This window comes from Cyprinodon variegatus, unplaced genomic scaffold (genome assembly GCF_000732505.1).
Source record: "Cyprinodon variegatus isolate N-32 unplaced genomic scaffold, C_variegatus-1.0 Scaffold397, whole genome shotgun sequence".
NCBI lineage: Eukaryota > Metazoa > Chordata > Actinopteri > Cyprinodontiformes > Cyprinodontidae > Cyprinodon > Cyprinodon variegatus.
Genome location: NW_015150850.1, coordinates 677,779 through 698,699, shown reverse-complemented (window position 1 = coordinate 698,699; position 20,921 = coordinate 677,779). Strand labels below are relative to the sequence as shown.

The 20,921-nt window shown below is 36.8% G+C and overlaps 1 protein-coding gene across 3 annotated transcripts in view; it reads left to right on the top strand.

Annotated features, from left to right (window-relative positions):
* erbb2ip (erbb2 interacting protein) overlaps window positions 1–20,921 on the top strand; it is a 57,866-nt gene that overhangs the window by 9,358 nt on the left and 27,587 nt on the right. For all 3 annotated transcript variants that reach the window (XM_015387533.1, XM_015387534.1, XM_015387532.1), the window contains exon 2: window positions 1,753–1,824. The gene's annotated coding sequence lies outside the window, so the exon portion shown is untranslated. The remainder of the gene's footprint in view (window positions 1–1,752; window positions 1,825–20,921) is intronic.

Genomic DNA, 20,921 nt, shown 5'->3' with positions numbered 1-20,921 from the left:
TGATTATGTAAATGCAACATAGTATATTGATTGGGCGGGGGGGTCGTGGATAGCAGTGCATGTTAAATTGGGGGTTGCGACTCAGAAAGAACCACTGTTTTAAACAAGGTGAATGTCTTCCCTATTTGCGTCCCTCAGTTACAATCTTTCAGGTGATTTTTCTTGTACTAGCTAGTTTCAGTTTAATGGATTGCAGTGGTGCTGAATCAAAAGGAATAGAAGAGGAGAAAGAGACCCAGAGCCATTACACTCAACAACCCCCCTACTGTCAACCCCATTTGGTTTGAAATAAAAGCCTCTCTCTCTTTATTCCTCTGCGTGTGATGGAGGGAACTTTTCATTGTCAAGATTCAGGATCCTAAATAGATGTGATGAGGATAAAGGCACCCGAGAGGAAGTGGGGCAGAAACTAATGAGTGTCATGCCGTCCAATGTGTTTGGAACCGACTGAGAGCCTCTATGAATAAGTTAAAAATTTTCCTCCTCCGTGTTATTCTCTTCCTTTCTGTTGCTACTCCTTTCAGTCCCTCCTTCTCTTCTGTTGTTTGGCGCTATTGTTCTCATTGAGGACAGAGATGATCTTATCCTCTTTAGATGGCTCAAGTTTTTGTTTTCAGTTTCTAAGATCTGCTGGTGTGGCTGATACTTTTCTACAAATGTACAGGAAATGTTTTTTTTTTTGTTAATTTAATCCCTGTAATCAGCTACATTCTGATTGTAATGATGACCTCTCTTATAAGGATGACAGGTCAACAACATGCTTTATAATAACTGCAAATACAAAAGGAGAGATGATTGAGTTAAAGTCAGTGGCCAACAAGCTTAGGCACAATGACCTTTTTGCTCTGACCTGTAATTCAACAATCAAGAATCTTTATTGTCATTGTTAAAACCATAATAAAGTGGATTTCAGTTGTGATCCTGTAAAGGTAGCTGAGCAGAATCCAGTCAGTTTCAGCTTCTTCCGAAAGAAGAGGTGGGGAGGAACCATGCTAGCGTGATGTGCAAATGGTCGTAAGGAACTTAGCTCCGCTCGGTTGACTGAGCCAAGCTCGGTCTGAACTCTGCATGAATCGGTATCAGAGGCGTAGTGGGCCTTAGAGGACAAGAAGTTGGTGCTGTCCATGTGCTCCACTGAGGAGTGCGTTCAGTCTTCCTGGCCCCTCTGTTGTCTACTATGACCTTCAATAATTTTGCTGTAGTTCAGCATAAGGTTATGTCTAAAACACAGCTGTGTTAGATTGTAAACCTCTTCTCTGTAATGGGTCATCTCAGATCATGGGTGAAAGAGGATAGGGCTGAGAACACATCGCTGTGGGATGCCAGTGTGGAGTATCAGTGGGGCAGATGTGAGTTTCCCCTGTCGGTGAGGAGTTCACTGATCCAGGATCAGAATGATGCGGTGGAGCTTAAGGGGCAGCTTATCACGGACGGGGTTGAAGGCTCAGCTAAAATCCATTAAAAGCCTCCTAACACAGGTATTCAAATTTTCCATCCTGAAAAGCTTCACAGAGTACTGATTGTCCAATAAATTCTGATTTTATGGATTTAAAAGAACAGCAAATGTAAAAGTTTAGTCTGAGTTTCAAAGCAGCTTTATGATTTTTATTTTACAATGTCAATAATGGTGCAAGATTTATTTGTCTCTGATATGAATAGCAAAGTGTTAATTATTAAATTTAGCATTGTTTCTTTATTTATACTGGGTTTCTAATGTATTTTAAATGTTTTTTTTTACTTTTTCTTTGTCAGATAATCAAAGTGTTGGTGGATCTGTCGTCGGCCATCCACTGGCATCCAGGTCCTTGAATCATAAATGACAAGGTAAATAAAGGCAAACTACTCACTGCTTTTATTTAATTTTCTTATAAAAGATGTATTTATAGTTCATCTGTGCTATTTTAGTTAAATATAAGTTAAAAAAAAGACATCCCTATTCAGGAAAGCGGACCAACTAGCATATTATCTTGTAAAGATCAGAAAAGAGATATTTTCAAACCCCATTTATGCATTAATTGATGTATGATTTTACAACTGGATTCAAACATATTTATAAAGTATTTAACATGCAATGCTGATGCTTGGTTCTTCTTAATAGTCAAAAGCAAGGTTTGAAACTATTCAGCTAAAAATAACTGTTTTTAATTCAACATTTTTTGACATGCAGTTTTGAGAACCATTTGGAACCAAGAAAATTCAACCTTTTCAATAGCATTGATATGACTTTATACTTTGATGACATTACTATTTTCTGCAAATTTTTATTTTTTTTGCCACAAAGGCATGTAGGCAGGGTTTTTTATAGCCCAAAATAAAATGTTCATGACTATTTGTTCTCAAAACGTTGTGCAATAAGGGTTTTTTATGTTGTAGCATAAAAGCCGCTGATGGTCTGTCCATTTTTGTCACAATTTTAGTCACTGATGACTGTATTTCATTACATGTTGAAGTATGACACACTTGCTTTATGGCCTTGTTTCAAAGTTCATCACAAACTATACAGCTTAAACTACTGAAACTTCAGTTATGTATCGATATCAGATATTGTTTGCATGTGCTGGTTTAATAACACTTTTTGTTTTCCAGGTCTAATTGTTTTGCCACAATCCTTTGATTCTACTTAAGTAAATCCGTACTTGTCTCTTATAAAGTACTCCTTGTAATAAGTTATTGGTAATGTAATAAACACATGGAGGTGTGTTCTCATGCTGTGTCACAACAACAAGATCTCATAAATGATTGAACCCACCCCATGGTGTATGTGTAAAACCTGCTGTGGAAAATGAATAATAAAGTCTGGATCATTGTGAATGATCATAAACTCGCACTTTATGATCCTGCTGGAAATGTGTCGGTAGTTTTCTGTTAGGCATTGCAATTTGGCAATTTCTGCTCGAGAGTTGCCAAGCAGATATTTTGTAGCCCAATTTCCTATTCTACAAATGGAATGGGATGTATTGCAGATAACATTAAACATTTAAGGAGCTTTCCTACTCTGGCAATATTACCAATTTAACCCCCATGTACTGTCAAGTGGTTTTCTTTTATTGTTGCTTTATGAAGGCATCTAGACCAGAGGTGTGTCTAAAGCAGTCTGAGGAGACATAGCAGTCAAAGTTGAAATCAGGAGAATCAGTTTCTCAGTGCAGGTTTTAGTCTAATTTAGTACCTAAATCTGAAAGACAAAATGGTTTTGTCTTTATATTCAGGCACTCTGTCTTGTAGATCTTCTTAGTGATTTCTATTAAGAGGAAGGTCAGATTACAGGAGGTATATTGTACCTTTGCGTTACTTTGTTGTTGGAAACTTTATCTTTCAGAGCTGAGGCATTTCCGTTTGACTCAAGTGTAACCTTTTCACTTGTTTGACAACTTCTCCTTTGTAATCCCCTTGCTCTTTGTTGGTGCATATGTCATTATGCGCAGGGTTTCAACAGCAGACATTCAGTTGTCAAAGCAGACGTCATCATTTCACTAATACAGGTGCCAGATGACTTAAGACAGAAAAGATGACACATAGCTCTCGGATGATGGTTAATGTTCGCGTGCTGCTCAAGACTGATGCAAGCTGTCCTTTAAACAGTAGGGTAGACTGCTTTTGTTTCTTTGTTTTTTTATTTGTACTTCCTGTTCTGTGAGACTCTAGCCTTGTATGGCTGAACTGCTGTGTCACAAAACATTTTTCCTTAATAAATCAACCAGTGTTTTTCACTGGAGCTCCAGTTTCATACTTCTGGTCCTAATCACCAGTAATAAGTTCCTCCAGCTTTTCTTCTGATACATAATTTAAAGTGTTTTCACACCAAGACTTTGGACCGCTCTTATCTGGAGCAGATTTCCAAAGTGAATCCATCCTGCACCATGAAACAGACGAGAGAACCAAACTCTGACACTGTTATATCTGCTAGTCCTGGCAGGCTTTATGCAAACCCTGGAGTGGTTCACTTGCAGTGTCAATGTGTGCCGAGGCCCAGCATACGGAAGGCAAGAAGGGGGGCTATTAAGTAAGGGAAGCACATTTAAGTAGAGGAAGAGTGAAAAAAACCTGACTAAGAATCTATATTTCGCAGTTGATCAACTTTAGCCTCAAGCACAAAGAGGTGTTTAGTAACAGGAAAGCTGTAGGGATGCAAATTACCAGTTGAGTAAACATTTTATTAAAAACCTACACTTTCTCTTGTATTAAGGTCTTCCCATAAAATGTAGAACTATTTTTTTTCATAATTCGCTAAATTTAAAGAAAAGGGATATTGTAATGTTATTTTTCTAAGTAATACATTCTGACAAAATAAACAAAAATGATAGCTATGTTTCTAAACAAATGGTTACCTTTGTAACTTTAAAAAAGTAACCACAATGAGAGCTGCCATGGTCTGACTTCACTTAAGGATAAGCAGCAGGGTGCCCTGTTCTTGATGGAGACCACGCTGCAACACTGGGAGAAGGTCCATTGCAGTAAATTGAAGATCAAGTAAATTCGGGATATTTCCATACTGATTAGGTGTAACTTTGTCAGAAGACCTTACATGTAACTGTAAGACACAGGAACTACAGGTTCAAACTTAGCATGAATCTGTTGCTGTTGGATAAGTTGCAGTTGTTCTTTCAGGTCAGCTTGTACTTGTGGTGTTGTATGCAATCCAGAGACGGAGAAAAAAATGCTAATCTAATGGGAATATCAGGGAAGACACAGACAGTGGAAATGGCAAAAAAAATGATGTGAGGTTAATAATTATGGTACATTTACTATAATGCCTTTAAGTTATTTAAAAACCAAGTTAAAGGTGTAGTGGAGGATTTTGCGAATTTTTGAAAAGACCAGCCCTCTCAACTTAAAAAAAAAAAAGAAATAAAAAATGCACATGCACAGCTCTTTACCCGCGGGTGAGAGCATGGACCAGCCCATTTCTCCTCGTGCATGCTCTGTTCAAAAGTTGCTGTTTGCATCCCTCATACAAGCTTACTTTCCAAAGGAAGGTTTGCAATACGTAAATGTATCAGCAGAATAATTATTAATTAGGAGGACAACCTATTTTGATGATCCACCCGGAAAAAGAACATCCTCCACTATACCTTTAACACTAATAATCTATAGATCTACAGTGCTACTTATGCATAAAATGGTATATTTTTATGTGAATATGTAAATGCATGCATTTAACTAAACTGCTTTACGTATAGAACATGAATACAGTATATGACATGTAACGATTAAGAGTATAGAAGGGTAGGGGGGTTATAAAGTATTAACTTCTTGCTGCTCCTTTTTGAACATGCAATACCCTGATCTGAGGATTTCTTTTTTTTTTTGTTTACAACCAGATGTGTCCATATGTTTCCTTTCCTCCTCCTCTCTTTATGTACATGTTGTTTGTATGTCTTTTTATTTTTATTTATTTATTGTTTTAAAATAATCTACGATATATCTCAGATACAGACATCAATGAAAGTAAAACTCGTCTATCTACTGAAAAAAATTGATTTATATTTTGTGATGAAAAATTATATTAAGCATAAAAATTTTAACTTTTATGCAGCTTTAGAGAGTAGTCTTGCATGTATTGGTACATTGATTTCAGAGCTGCAGCATTTTCAGGCTGTTTTCAAACAGTATTTATGAGCAGATTTGATGACAAGACGATTTAGAGAAATCTTACTCATTGCAGTTTTCTTCAGGACAAAAGCTAGAAGATCGTTGCTATGACTGCATAGATGCATGATCTGACCTGAATATGTCTGACCTGGTTATTGAGTCTTGGCAAATTGTATCGTGTTCTCCAAGCTTTTCTGCCCGCATAGAAAAATGCAGACGACATGCTACTGTGTCAGAGTTTCTATGTTACGCCTTAAGCATCCCCTTTACACTTGGTCATCAATGAGAGTTTTTATTGTTTTTGTTTTATAAGGTGTTCTTTTCTGTTTTTTTCTATATATTATTTGTTTATTTATTTTTTTGGAACTGCTTTGGTCTCTGACCTAGTGCTTTTTCCCCTGAGGATCTTTCCTGGGAGTGACTCGAATCAAAAGAGTTATCTTCAGGGCTTTTGTGTTGCTTGAATGAGTTCAAGATGAGATGATCTGCATTGTTTATAAGCACCTAAACTGCACAATTTAGTTTGCTTTAATTTTGCTTGCCCTATTGCATATTTTTGTTTTTACCACTTAATGGTAATAAACTGAAACATACTCCCTTTTTTTTTTTTTTTTTGCAGCCATTGCAACATCAGTATGTACAATAATATAGCAAATGTTTGGAAGCAATGTTTGGTAGATAAATGTAATTTATTTATTATGCATTCATGCCTAGGGATGGGGATCGAAACCCGGTTCCATCAAGGACCCGGTTCCACTTTTTTCAAAACCCGAAAATCAATAACGTTTGGGCTTATCGATACCACTATCGAGTCTGGTCGTTTTTTTTTTTTCTCCCGGAGGTCCTGTAACATAATTGTGTGCTCCTCAAGTCGCGTCACAGCATTAAAATCTAATCAATCCAATCACTGCAGCATGTCCACCAATGTTTTGGAATGAAATTGTAAGCAAACAGATATTAAAAGTAAAACAAGTGAAGTCTGGCAGTTAACTTTGCTCGCGACTCGAGAATGGCTGAACGGAAAAGACTCCTCCACCTCCTGCCGCCGCACCATTGTCGGGCCCGTCTTAATCATCCACTCAGAGTACCGCTGGTAAGCGCACACACAGACTTTGTAGCTTGTCCGGTCAGTTAAAAATAGTAATTGTGAAATCCGTGTTGTAATCGGCAGCATACAAGCTAGTTAGCTTGAAAAGTAAATAGTTTCAGACGTGCTGCGTGATGATGTGTTCAGATTGGCTCAGTAAAACGACAATTAGGTTATCATGATGCGTTCAAGTGTAACGTAAAGAAAACGGGAAATTTAGTTTTTGGCGAGAAACATGAGTAATACAGTTGTATATTGCTCTAACTATTTTAGAATATATTATTAAACTACTGATGCCAACATTTATTAAAAATTACATTTAATTTAAAATACAATTATTTATATGTTAAATATTTTCCTAATCACTAAAAACATGATGAAAAGTGACAGTAGACAATACATTAACCAACAATTGTGAAAATATATTCTAGTTAGTTTTATGTCATTTCGAAGTGGCCTATTACATTAGCCATGTTTATTGAAGGCTAGAAACGTTTTTGTTAAGCTCACTTGTTAAGCAATAAAAGCAATACCAGTGCTGTTAAAAAAAATTTGTTGCATCGTCTTTCCACCAAATAACAGAAAAGTATCGATAGTGGTATCGATAAAGACTCGGATCGATAAGGAGTATCGATAAAGGTATCGATATCAATAAATATTGACGATCCCCATCCCTATTCATGCCCTGCATGATTGTAATCAATTTTAAGCTAAAACCATAACCAATAGTAACCTCACAACTGATTCAATATTGATTTGATTTAGTATATATCTAAATTTGTCTATACTTTATCATTTAAATTACATATTCTGGCTATTTCTTTAATGCGTTTTTAAATACTTATCGTGTTTCTTGGCTGTATGAATAGCCATGGTATAACAGTGTGTGTTATACCTGTTGGATGGATCTAGATGCTTTCAGTTCGAAACATCCAATCAACCAAAGAAAATGAAGGTATTAAGTGGCAAAATTACCTGCACCTGCTCTTCTACTTTCACTCGGTAGTTAAAAAAATCAAGTTTGTATATTCTCCCTGGTGGTTTGAATAAAACCCATGAGAAATGTATTGCAGTTGTGACTTTATCAGGTATTATCTTAACAATATGCAAAATATGGGAATATTTTGCATATTGAGAGTCCTGGCTGTGGTTGGAATTTCTTAGTAATAAATGGTTGTTTCCAATATTTATTTTTAACAAATCTTAACAAAGGAGGTCATAATGAGCAATTTAGGCAGCCGTTTTTTCAATAATTTTTTTTTATATTTAATTTGGAATGACTGACTGATTTAAATCTACAATGTGTAATTTTCAGTGACATCTAATGGTCAGACTGCAGCAACATTAACCACCCCCTCCCATTCTGCCTCTCACAACTTGTCAAGCAAAAATGAGATTTCTTTACATTAGATCGCAGCATCAAATCCATAAATTCTTCAAGACTTTTGTCTCAAGTATAATAACAAATATCATAAATTGACCGCTGTTTTAGTGAAGGAGGCCGCAGGGACGAGCTTTTTAAAATCAAAATGGAAGACAGAAAATAATACTGATAAAAGATAAAGTTAGTAATGCTTTTAAGAGATTTGTAAGGGGCTTTAAAAAAAAACAATTTTAATTGAGCCAAAGAAGGAATGTTTCATGTTATGCCTCCTGAACAGAGACGGTACAGCTACTGCTTCTCTTATCCCTTCCGCTGCTTACTCCGCCCAAAGGCTCCTCTGATCCTCAGCAGTCCTCTGTCCATCTACAGCAGTTAGCCTCTAGAGTCTAGCCTTGCCCTGCTGTTGCCTTTTTCTGCCCCATCGCTCTGGTGGACTCCTTCGATGTCGTGCCGTCCTCCTCTCCTTATCCGCAGCCATTCTACCCTGCCTTCAGACCTCTCTCCACCCGGTGGACTAATGCCATCTTCTGTCACTTTGCTTGCATGCTCCGAGGTTAAGGGCAGATTATACTTCTAGAACCGCACACATCAAATGTCGCTTGGGTCTGGTTAGAACCAGTTTTGCTGGTATGCTTCTTCTTCGTCGGTCTGGAATTTCTTGGGACGCATAGCAGTTTCCCGCCAAAGCGCAAAGGGGAGGCTTTTCGACAACTTTCGAAAACTTCGGCAGCGCCGGCAGGAGTGTCTATCTTCCAAAACAACAATGGCGCAAGATATCAAATATGTCAAATAGTTGCAGGGTGTTTGGCTGTGTTTGCTCCAATTTTTATCTTAACTTCAGAGTGGCTTTACCACAAAGTTAGTTTCTTTTTCTTTTTTTTGCTGTTTTTCCTTTTTTTGTTTCTTTTAATCTGGAAATTCATTAACTGATAGTCATTGTCTCATATGCTTTTACCTCCTTAAGCAGATATTTGCCCAATTATTGTAACATTTACCACACTAGGGGATGTAAATCACATCCATCATGGCGATTCGATTCAGTATAGAATCGATTCTAAAAGGCCTTGCGTCAAAAAATACTGCGCAAAATCAGTGCAATATGTGCAATGCAATACCTCGGCTCCAGAGTGTCGACGTCCCCGCCCCCTCCACAGACACTCTGCTGCACCTCTCCCAAATTGTAACTGACTGTAGACAGTGCCACAGACAGGAGGTTGGCTTGTTTTGTTTTTGTGACCGAAATTGTGGAAAACAACTTGTGAACAACTTGCGAGAACGCTGGGACCCTTTTTCCACCTGGATCCCCGCTCTTTTTGGCCCTCATGTCGCTCCATTGTCGGACAAACTTGCCCCCACTTCCTCATCGCCTCGGCTGTATCTAGACCCACAGCGTATAGCGCAGACCACGCTTCAATATTGGGCATAAATCAAAAATGTCTGTGCCAAGCTCACTGCGACACACTGGTGCAGGAGTATAACCAGGAAGCGAGGTAGGAGGGCAAAATAGGTTTAGCGCCACCACAGCACAGGGGTGAGAATTACGCCCAGGAGCAAATGGATAAAAATAGACAGGAGGAAAAAAAAAAACATGAATCGATTTTCTTGCGGACGTGTCAGTGCATCAGATAGTCAGCTGTTGGATCGATACAAAACTATTATTATTTACACCCCTGTACCACACAGACAAAAAATAAAATGTAACTTCTTGCTCGAAACAAAATGGTGTAAAGAAGTGCCCTCTGTCTACTCTTATGCTTTTATTTCTGCATTTAACAGATCATAATCGTTTCTCCCTTTTTCTATTTCTGATGGAAGAAGTCTAGGATTAAATATTTGAGTTGACTGGCTGTGCTATGTTATTTCAATCCTGTTTGCAAGTGTAGATGGTGTAGCATTATGCAAATATTTAGGCAAACCATGTCAGCAGTTACTGCACCTGTTCATCTTGTTGCAGATTTCTCCTGTTCCCTTCACTGTTTCCCAACTAAATGACTTTACTTTGGCTTCAACCTCTCATTCCGCTGTACAATATAGTTGGGTATCCGAGGCACACGAAACAGTGTTTTACTTAAACTTACAAGTACTATTTTCCTTTTAATTTCTTCATGTCGTAGTTGGAAAAAACTAAACAAAAACATGTCTCTTCTTAAAGTAATCTTAAACGTGTTTTACTTTTGATGTTATTGATCAAGTTTGAGCCTCACTTGGCTGCTGCGGTGAGTTCATCTCACAGGATATCACCCTGTTGCACATTTCAGCAGCACTACCATCAGCCTTTGTCTGCAGGAAGTGGCTTACTGAAACTAAGGCAGGTAGTTCATAAAAGTCTGCGGTCTGTCTAGAAGCTTGCTTTATCCATCAGGCAGATTCATGTCTTAACAAGTTGTTTTTATATGGTTGTTAATGGCAACCAGTTTGTTTTTCTTGTTGTTTAACTTTACAGTCAGGTAAATGTTAGTTTGTTTGTATTGTAGTGCTATATTTTTTTTAACTCCAGCTAAAATGACATGAATTGATTGCTCATAGAAAGAACCAGTTTGACAAGATGATTAATACAAGTTGGAAAAAATCTGTCATCTTAAATATATAAAATCGATTTGCATTAACTTTAGTTTCATTACTGGCCGTAGTTAAAAAAGAGGACTTGTTCCAATGATGCAGCATGAAAGGAGATTCTGCTGTTTTAGGTATGAGACAGAAAATATGCACTTAATAGATATATTTTTGCAAAGACCCTATAGGACCCAATCAATATTTAGTACTATTTAGCCACATGTATAACTGGGTTAATGGAAAATTAATAGCTATGTTTATTATCTTTTTATGTCAGCTCTGTATTTGTTATGCAGTGTTGGTTTAAGTGCCATGCCTGTTTACATATTTCTCAGAGGCTAACATGTCAAGACTAAGTGAAATACAGGACCGACTACTAGCAGCTTGCACAAAGGCAAGAACACAAACACGCTTAATGACCTCGATGCACGTTAGCAAGAACGCTACTTCTGAAGCAGGACTGCCTTTTGCCAAGTTCCTATCAGTCCCTGGGGGATCCGAGGCATCTCTGTAACCTTAGAGCTGGAAAGGCCGGAACAAATTAGGTTAAAGTAGGTCTGCGATCATTTTCCTCAGGCTCATCTATGTCTTTAGATAACATGGGGAATTATTCATTAGAGTAATTATGGCGGTCATCTCAAAGGGGAGCTAAATGAAGCCATCCCAGATTCAGAATATTCATCCTTTTCTAGTTTGATCCAGGCTTCTTGTTCAGAGTGGGTAGGGCAGAATAAGTATCCCACTGCTTTCCTGCAGACACAGTAGAAGTAAAGTATTCAGTGTATGATCCTTTCGAGTTGGTAAGGATTACAACACTTGAACAGCAATTCCTTTGGCTTAACTTTTAAATAAAATGGCAGATCTTAAGCATGTTTTAGATTCCCTAAGAATCTCAGTTGTTTCAGGGATGAAAAAAGCCATCGTTTTCCCTGAAGCCATAATATTATCATCCTGTACTATTTGTGTATTATATACTGTATATAATATGTGTTCTGTTGGGATAAAGGATGAAATATGCCACCATTGCATCATCCCCTTGTTTTATTGAGCTAAACATTTCATTTTTTAAAAACACAGTCCAAGCACCTTCAAAAGTTCAATTATTGTGGAAAGGGATCAGAAAATAAGTTCAACTTTTTTGCTGCGTCAGGTGAGCAAATCAATAGCAGTGTAAATGGAGATTCTACAGAGTAAAATGAGATCAAGCAACATTATTGTTATAAATGTAACCTGGGTGATGTTGAAATGATATGAATAATTGTCTGATTTATTAGTTACTACCTTCTCAATTTAAAATTGCTTCATGAGGACCTTTTGAAGCTATTTAAATATAATAACTTGACATTCAGCTTGCCTTCACAGCGACTGATTCAGTAAGAAAGCTTTTCTGACTTCCTCTAAATAAAATTTGTTGCCAAACGAATACAAAGTGAAATCAATTGTCGTAACGCAAATGTGATTGGGCTAAAGATGTCCAGTCATTATGATGATTCATTCAGTGCAGCTCTGCATAGAGGTTAGGATCGAGGAGATGCTGTAAAAAGCTCTTTGTCGCAGATCGGATTACTGACCCTCATTTCACCACGTTCAAAGAAAACAATCGTGGTTTTGTGTTTTAGAGTCACATAAGACCACTGAGTCCAGTTCTCACTGGTGAGAACGAAGGCCAGAGGGAAAACAAAACTGGAACTTCAGGTTCCCACCAGCTGCATTCCCTGTTTGTGAAATTGTGAAAAGGCCACTCTTTCTACCTGTTTCAGTTGCACTTCTAGCCATTGTTTCAAAAAGGCTTTTGCATTCATGAACTAAAATGAAATCAGGTTTTTAGAACAGTTCTGTGGTTTGTATCAGCAGTTGTAAATCATGTTGAGAAAGTGTGAAATGTGTAAAGTTACATTTGAGGCTATTTTTCTCAGTTGTTGCACTTTTGTCTTCAGCTTATCTAAGAATAGGAGTTCCCTGGTGGTGATGGCTATATGTGACTGGAATATTGACTTGGAGCTAAAGCAATCAGTGTGTTGCAAAAGTATAGTATCCTCTAAAAGCAATTTATCTACAAACTCATTTAAAAGACTTTAAACATTGCTTGAGTTTGGTTCCTGCTTTTTCTCTTGTGTGCATTGTAATGACTGTTAATTTTCTAAGAACTGGATCTGCACACTTGATGTGCATCGCAGTAGCAAAAGTAGCTCCTTCTACTTTGTCTGTAATACCTTTAGTTGAGTCTAAATAATAAGCTACGCTGGTTAATTAGAGAATGAATGCAAGTTGGGCTGAAATAATATCCCTTCACGTAATTTGATAAATTCTGATTTGAGACTTTATCTCACTTCTGAAAGTTGATATGTAAAAATACATTCTCTTGACCTTTTTTTTAATTGCCTCTATGAAGATAAACTTATGTTTTCCTCTACTATCTCTTTGCGCTTCTCAGTTTTAACAGAAAAGCTCCTTTTCTCTTTGAATGCATGTTGACCCAGGTACTGTAATGAACAGAAACAAATGTGCCTCTAGTGGCTGTTGACAGTTGCTCTTTCAAAATGTTATTCCTCATTAAAAAATTGAGACAGACATTTAAAGCTTAATGGTAGATCTAACTTTTCTGCTAAAGCTCCTTTATGTTGAAATGCTCTGTCCTGGTGGACATTTTCCAGTCTAATTTGTTGGGCTATTAGAGTTTTAAACTTCTTAAACTCCTAAGCTCTGGCTGCTGGTTGTCTGTGCTTGTATACGAGTTGCTTGGGCAAGATATGTAACCTTCTACACCACCAAGATAGCACATGCCAACGATTCGCTTTGGAGTGGGCGTTTGTGGCCAAGGCATGTGTGAAATGATGTCTCATGCTCTCTGAGCACAGTGTGAGCTTGATGAATCCTGGCATTGTCATCCCATGGGGGAGTGGTTTCTTAAACAGCTATCTCATGTGATTGTTTCAGGAATGGGAAGCGACTCACGGCATCTGTTTGGGTTTATTACCAGCTGAGATATGAGAATATCTGCTGAGAAGTTTTTAACAAGAAGCTCTGATATATGATGTATTTTATTGTTTATAAAATGTTTCCTCTATGGTGACTGTTTTTTTTTTTTTTTTGGTAGAAAGTTTAAATAATTTCCCCATACACTTTTATTAACATGACAGTTATAATTTATGTGTTTATAAGATCAGTTTAATTGTAGTTTATTGAGTATTTTATTTTTTCCATATTTTTTGTCGATTCATTGTCATGTTTTTTTGTAAAAAAAAAAAAAAAAAAAAAAAAAAAAAAGGCATATATTGAATTTTTGAAATTTTGCTGCAACATCAGGGCTTTATAGTCTTAATATACTCACTAGGGGTCTGGGAAAAAATTGTTTGTGCGATATATCATGATTTTTCACTTCCTGATATATCGACCTTTCTGTTCCTAGTATCGTTTTAGGAAAAAAACACTTTTTCCTAAAACTAGGAGGGGAAAATGGGCTACTTCTGCACCGCCACTCTGGCAGATAGCGCTGTGGAGCCCTTTAGCTGTGCGGCGCAATGCAATATCTGTAGTTCAGGCAGTCGGAGTGGAAAACGTAGACTGACTCCAACCCCAAACAACATGGATACCAAAACAACTTAATAATAATAATAATAATAATAATAATAGATTTTATTTGTAACGCACCTTACATTTCAAAGAAATCTCAAAGTGCTACAGAGACCAAAAGAAGAAGAAAAAAACAAAGACAAAAATAATAACAATAGTAATAAAAAAAAAAAACAAAGAACAAACTGTAGGGCTTACAGCAATACATCCTACATCGAGCGGCACCAAAAACCAACATAAACTTAAAGATCAATATCATCTGATGAACATATACATCACTTGCTTTTTTTTTTTCTATGAATTTAATTTTGATAGCTGGGAAAAATATTGTAATATATAGTGATATCGCAATATTGTGGTATTGCACAGTCAGTTGCGCTCATTAGTCAGAGCGTTGGCCAATAGGCACAGACATGCTTTGAAAAACAATGGGTTTTTCTCAACATTCTTGTCTCATTCTTCGGGGCCAGACTAAATTACACATTTAATCTCACTTTTAGTCTGGTTTATCAGGCTAATCTTGACCCAAGTATCGTCACTTATCATATTGCAACACCCATGCCAATACTCACCACTAATACTCACTAACCCTCAGAGAAAATTGGTGTAGGAGGTTACCCTCACCTACCTTTTATAACATGCAAGTTATTTTTAAAACGGTGAAACTTTTGGCCATTTTTATTCCACTGTAAAGAAACCACAAAGAGTTCAACCTCTACGGTGGTGCTGCATCTGTTTTAAAGCTGAAGTCGAGGGAGGAAGTATTTGCTGAGGGCTGCTTGAATTTACTAAATATTATTAAAGAGTTAATTATTCTAGATTTTAGTTAATGAGTAAAGAATAAAGTGGGTGTTTGTGGTAAACATAAAGCATCCAGGTTAATCTGGGTTAAAGCTTCATTACAGAACAAGACAAAAGGCTGCTTGCTCTCCACCTATGTTAAGAAAGTGCTTTTTTCTTTCCTCTTCCTTCTCAGACTCCGGCATCACCACCAACCTTGTTAGCTCCTGTGAGCTGCCGTGGCTGCCTCCCCTGCTGTGCATTGTTTGTGTTGCTGTAATCTCTGCTGTAAATTTGCAGCTGTGGCTAAGCAGTCCTGTAACAGGCCACTGCAATCTGGATGAAAAGCTGTTCTCACATAAAGCAGGGGCTAGCTTCTACTAATCACACTCTGCCATATCAACCAGAGGGCTCCTATAAATAACACACGGTCAAAGCTGTGTCCGCTTAACCCCAAACACACTAGAAAGACGCTCTACGCCTTTTTTTTCTGCACTGAGCATCACATATGATCGAAAATATCTCCCTGTTATCAGATCTACTGTTATTTGGGAAATGCTAGTTGTATTTCAGTATATTTAACAGACCTCTGGGATGATAAATATGTATGAACAGACTTATTTTTGTAAATGATCACCGTAAATAACTCTGGTTCTTCAGAATATTGTAGAAGTACTTCTAAATGATATACTAAGATTGAAATAAAACTTGTAGAGGAAGAGAAACTATTGAAACATGGGAAATGGAACTACCGGTATATTTAAAGGTTTAAAACATGCTGTGGATGGAAAACAGAAAATAAAAATTGCAATAAGAGCTAAAATATAATAGAAGCAATAATGGTGAGAGTAATGCACAAGGAATAACTGCGGAATAATTCACATATTGTAAAGAATAGAAAAGAAATGAATACCAAAAAAAAGTTGCTTCATAATAAAATAACTTATCGTTCTGCATGTATTCAGGAATCTTTAACTTTGTAACACTTTCCCTTTACCTAGTTAATAACTGTCTAGTTCACCTCTTCATGTGTCCAATCAGCCATTTATACTCCAGGTCATAGTCGCTACAGCAACATGCCTGACTTGGAAGGCACGTGCTTTACATAGTAGTAGGAGGAAAGTTGTCTCCTGGCTGTGAGCGAGAGGGTAAATGCTATTCTGTGACTGCTCTGCCCTCTTTATTCTCTGTTATACAGAGGAAGCCACAAAGTTCACGGCCAGGCTGCAGAGTCACATGGCAACGATTCACGCATTCCCACACATTTTTGAAATTTTTAAACAAATGCAGCCACTGTTTGTCAAAGTTCACACTGTGATTCTTTGTATTTATTTATTTTTTTTTCCAGTTTTTTTTTTTTTTGTTTTTCAGGGTGAGTGTTTCACTTTGGTGATGGTTTTTCCTCCTAAAGAATTAGGCTAAGAAGGAATATGTCTCTGCTGATGGCTTAACACAGCTGGAAGCTGCGTTACATGTCTTGAATTTTCTTTCTCCAGAAAGTGAAGGCTCCGGATGGAGTTTGACAAGCGGTCACTCATCATGCTAGAAACATGTAGGTCAGTGGATAAGCTTATCTGTGCTGTAGGATGCACCGCTCTCATTCGTTTGCCGTCTTCCAGATTACTTTTGGGAATAAGACTGCCTGTAAGCATTTCCTTTTTCTAAATAAAATTAACATTGGTAACACAAATATTTTCCTAATATTCTTTAAATATGCTTAAATAGTAGGATACTAATACTCCGCTCTAGGGGTGCAAGTAACGATTATTTTGCAGAATGATTCTATTGATTTTTATTTTATTTTTTTTTTAGAATAATCTATTATTAGATGGATAGCTAAAGATGGCTTCAGATTTTTGCAAAAGATAAAATAAAAACTTTTCCACTTGAGGAGTAATCTTAAATGCAAAATGTTTAATATTCTTACAATTTTCAAATACTTCTCTAAGTGGGTTGCTCTGTCAGCTAAAGGCATTTATTTAACAGACTCTATACTCCAGTTAACAATTAATCGATTACTGAAATAGTTGACCATTATTTCAATTAGCGATTAATCCAATTAATTGTTTCAGTCCTACTCTATATAAGAAGCATTTGAAGAACCTACTCAATTAAAAACTCAGTTTTGAAATCGTTCTCCACTCTTTGATGCCCTCTGGTCTCCATAAAGGTTGTTCCAAAGAAAAAGATCACATAAGAAAATGACTGTTTTAGATCTGCGACTAGCTATTATTTTGCCATTTAATTTATCTGTCAGTTTTGCTTTTTTAGTAAGTTATTACCGTAGTCATCTGAATCCAAAACAGGCTTTACCAGGAATTTTTAGAGCTTGAACCGGTTGACACTAAAGGTGCCAAATGAGTATATTACAGACAAAGCAGGTTTTTTTTATTTAAGTTTGAACAGTTTTGGCTTAAGTGGGTTGTCCTTTTAGCAGATCACATATTTAAGACTCTGTATACGCCAATTAATTAAGTTAGTTGACTGTTATTTTGATAATTAATAAATCACGATTATTCTTAATAATTGTTTCACATCTGGCATGTTTTAATTTTCTATATAAAGGTATGACCTGGACAGTTAATAAGTGGAAATCCCAGCAAATAAACTGGCTTATATTGTTATTACTATGACAAAGAAAAAAAAATCCTCCTTAAAAATAACATTTAGTATGCATTGTTTATCAGCTCAGTTAATTTACAATTAGGTCAGGAGTTATAACTTCTATAAAAGTTTCCATCCTTTGCTTTCTGATGTCTGGACATTGAAAGGCATTGTCCATAACAGATTGTAATGAGGCAGATAATGAACCATCTTTCTGCCTCTATGAACAATAAACAAGCTCTCTCCAAGTATGGGCATATTTTTGCTCTCTTACTTCCACATCTGTCCTAAGCCTGGGAGTAAATTGGATACTGTCTATTTTATCGGGCGTCAGAACCAAAACCCTTTTTGTCCTTTGTTCAATCTTGTTGGTCTGGTTAACATTTATATAAGGATAACTGCATTTATAAACAAAGGTTATAGAAATCTCCTTAAATATATATTTGGGTTATCTAATTAATGTTTTATCCAGAGATTTGTATCTCAACATAAAATCCATTGTAAGTTTTTTAATTTGAGAGCTGATCGACGTGCTGTTGTTTGACCTGAAATACATTTTAATTGCTTTAATATGTTCTTCTTTATCCAACTCTTCAAATATTTATGCTGCTTTTAATGTTGTTAGCATGTGAACATAAATAAGGCAAAATATATCGGCTGGTTTCTGAAAAGCAGTTTCCAACAGAAACCATTTGACTGCTTTCCAGATTACCAGATGGTTCACTAAATCCTCTTGCTGTTTGACATGTGCTCTTTGTACTGTGCCTGGCAGCATAGAGAATCCCTATTCATGGTGGAAATAATAGTTTTAAGTTAAAACCAGGTATTTTGAACAGAAGGCCATCTATAGGTTTGGTTCTATGCAATGGTGTGCAAGGTCAATTAGGAAAAGAAGACATGGCTGATCAATTCTCATTTCTTTTAAGGGATTTTCTAAACCAATGTCGGCTATTAATAATTGTATTTAAGTTTGAATCCAGATCTTTTAATTTTTCAGACTAAATATTACTTTTCATATCTCTTGTTTTTAATAATCTTTGTCAGTGACTTTGAATTCTTGTCAGAAGCTTTGGTGTCCAGTAGTTCTGAGGATCGCTTGTTTGGGTTCATGTAAAGTTGAACTAAGGAGGAAATGATAGAAATACTGGGGAATTGCAATGTTTATGTTATTACATTACAGTACAAGAATTATTTAAAAAGCAGAAGGTGTTGACTGAGGGATTCCAGCATATGGAAAATGCAGCCATTTCTCTGAAATGTCCAAATTATCATAAATGTTTCTATTTGGGACAAAAGAATTGTCTTGTTTTTTCCCCAGTATTAACATTCATTCTGAATTATGGGCTGAACTTCCTCATAATCTCTATAGTCATTAATTTTTTCAATGAGAGCTGCTTTTAGATCACTTTAAGGACAGTATGTACAAATATACACAAATTGCATGGCTACAGCTGATGAGGCATTCAGTACTTTCGTCTTTCACTTGAAACTAATCAAATACACAAATCCATCTACTCCAAAATGCAGCGAACAAGTTGTAACCAACGCAGTCACCAAGCGGTCTGCCTCACTGCCACTTCGATAGGATTTGTTAACATTAATGCCTTACGTTAAAGGCAGCTTGTTCATTTCAAGATGGTATAAATGTAACTGGATTTTAAAAAATATCAATGCTCCTGCCTTGCATCTAATCACTGCTGAAGAATTCCCATATAGCTGACTTTAATGTTTTCATAGCAAAGCTGTGCACACGCATCACCCCTAAATGGCGAAACACGATGGGAAAAGTAGGTGGTTGTCCTCTTCTTTATCATCATACAACTGGTAGAAAAGGGCTTGATGATCTGGCCAAAACTTGTATAACTAGATAGTTCTTAATTTCGATCTATCACTTATCACAATAATTTTTCCGTGTTTATAAAAACTGATCTAATATAACATTTAAGAAATATTTTGTTTCTGCATTTATGCTTTATATGTGGTTGCTGAACATATCGTCAGCACAATATTAGTATGCACAGTATTTATATCACAAATGACTGTTTAGAGTGCACTAGCTGTGGACTTGAATTTACTAAGTGGTAAGAGCTTTGATTTTTCACCCTCATGTGTTATTAAGCAGGTTGGATAGTCGTGATGCTCAGAAGACACAAAGGATTTTGGTCTTAATGCTAAAGCCCACAAAGTGTAGGAAGTGCAAAAAAGAGTGAGGGACACAGAGAACAGGTATAGATAGACTGACATTGTCATCACATTTAGGGATGTCCCAATACTAGATGTTTTTTCTAATATAAGAACAAGTACTGATGTTTCAGTTAAGCCGATAGAGAGTACTGATCCAAATGCTAATTAAAAGATTGGTTATTTACTCATCTTGACTGCTTTATGGAATTTAAAGGCTGATTTATACTTCGAAAATAGGTCGTCTGCATAGGTGTCGCAGTGAACAAACAGACGCTACTTCCTCACTGCCTCAGCCGTATCTAGATCCACATAGTATTGCACAGACCACGCTCAGAATTGAACATAAATCAAAAATGTCTGCGTCAAGCTCACTGCGACACACTGCTGCGGGAATATAACCAGCCCTTAACTCCCGTCTTCATTAAGAGCTACGTTGTTTTCTATTGAGGTCCGTTTATTGAGCAGTCTGAACACTAAGCTAACAAGGGGATTCCCTTGTAAACAAGCTGAAGCTGATTCCTCCATCACCTCCATTCACTTCAAAATACCCCCAAAAGGCTGACCTAGCCCAGTGTCAGCCTGGTTGCTTATAATAAAATGCTCTCGTTCAACGTAGCCGCCGCTAGCTGTTTCTGCAGCTTCTCCTTGTGGCTTTCCTTCATTTTACATTTTATATTTAAACACAAACTAATACTGGCTGTTAAATTGTATCTGCTCTTTTCATTATATGAACACATTTACAAATACATGAATGTTAATACATGCATCAATACATCCTCAATCCCAATATTTACCATTAGGACTGATACTCTCTAATGAAACAGACAAATGGTGACAAAAAAACCAAAACAAAACAAAAGCACACAAATCCCTTCTTTACAGTCCTCCAGAATCAATGCAACATCTTATCTGTATAACAGCCAGCATGTATATTTTCTCTTACTGTCAAATGTAGCTACTACAAAACCATTGCATTTCAATAAATTCCTGAAGCCTGATCCATTCTGATGATCATTTCTGCACCATTTCTGGTTTCTTCTTAGCTCTTTAAGTTACACTCCTTCCCCTTGACAGCTTCTGTTTTTACTCCAACAGCTTTTTCTTGCATACCTAATGACACACATCTAAACTCCTTATCTAATACCCCCCCCCCCCCTCCCACTC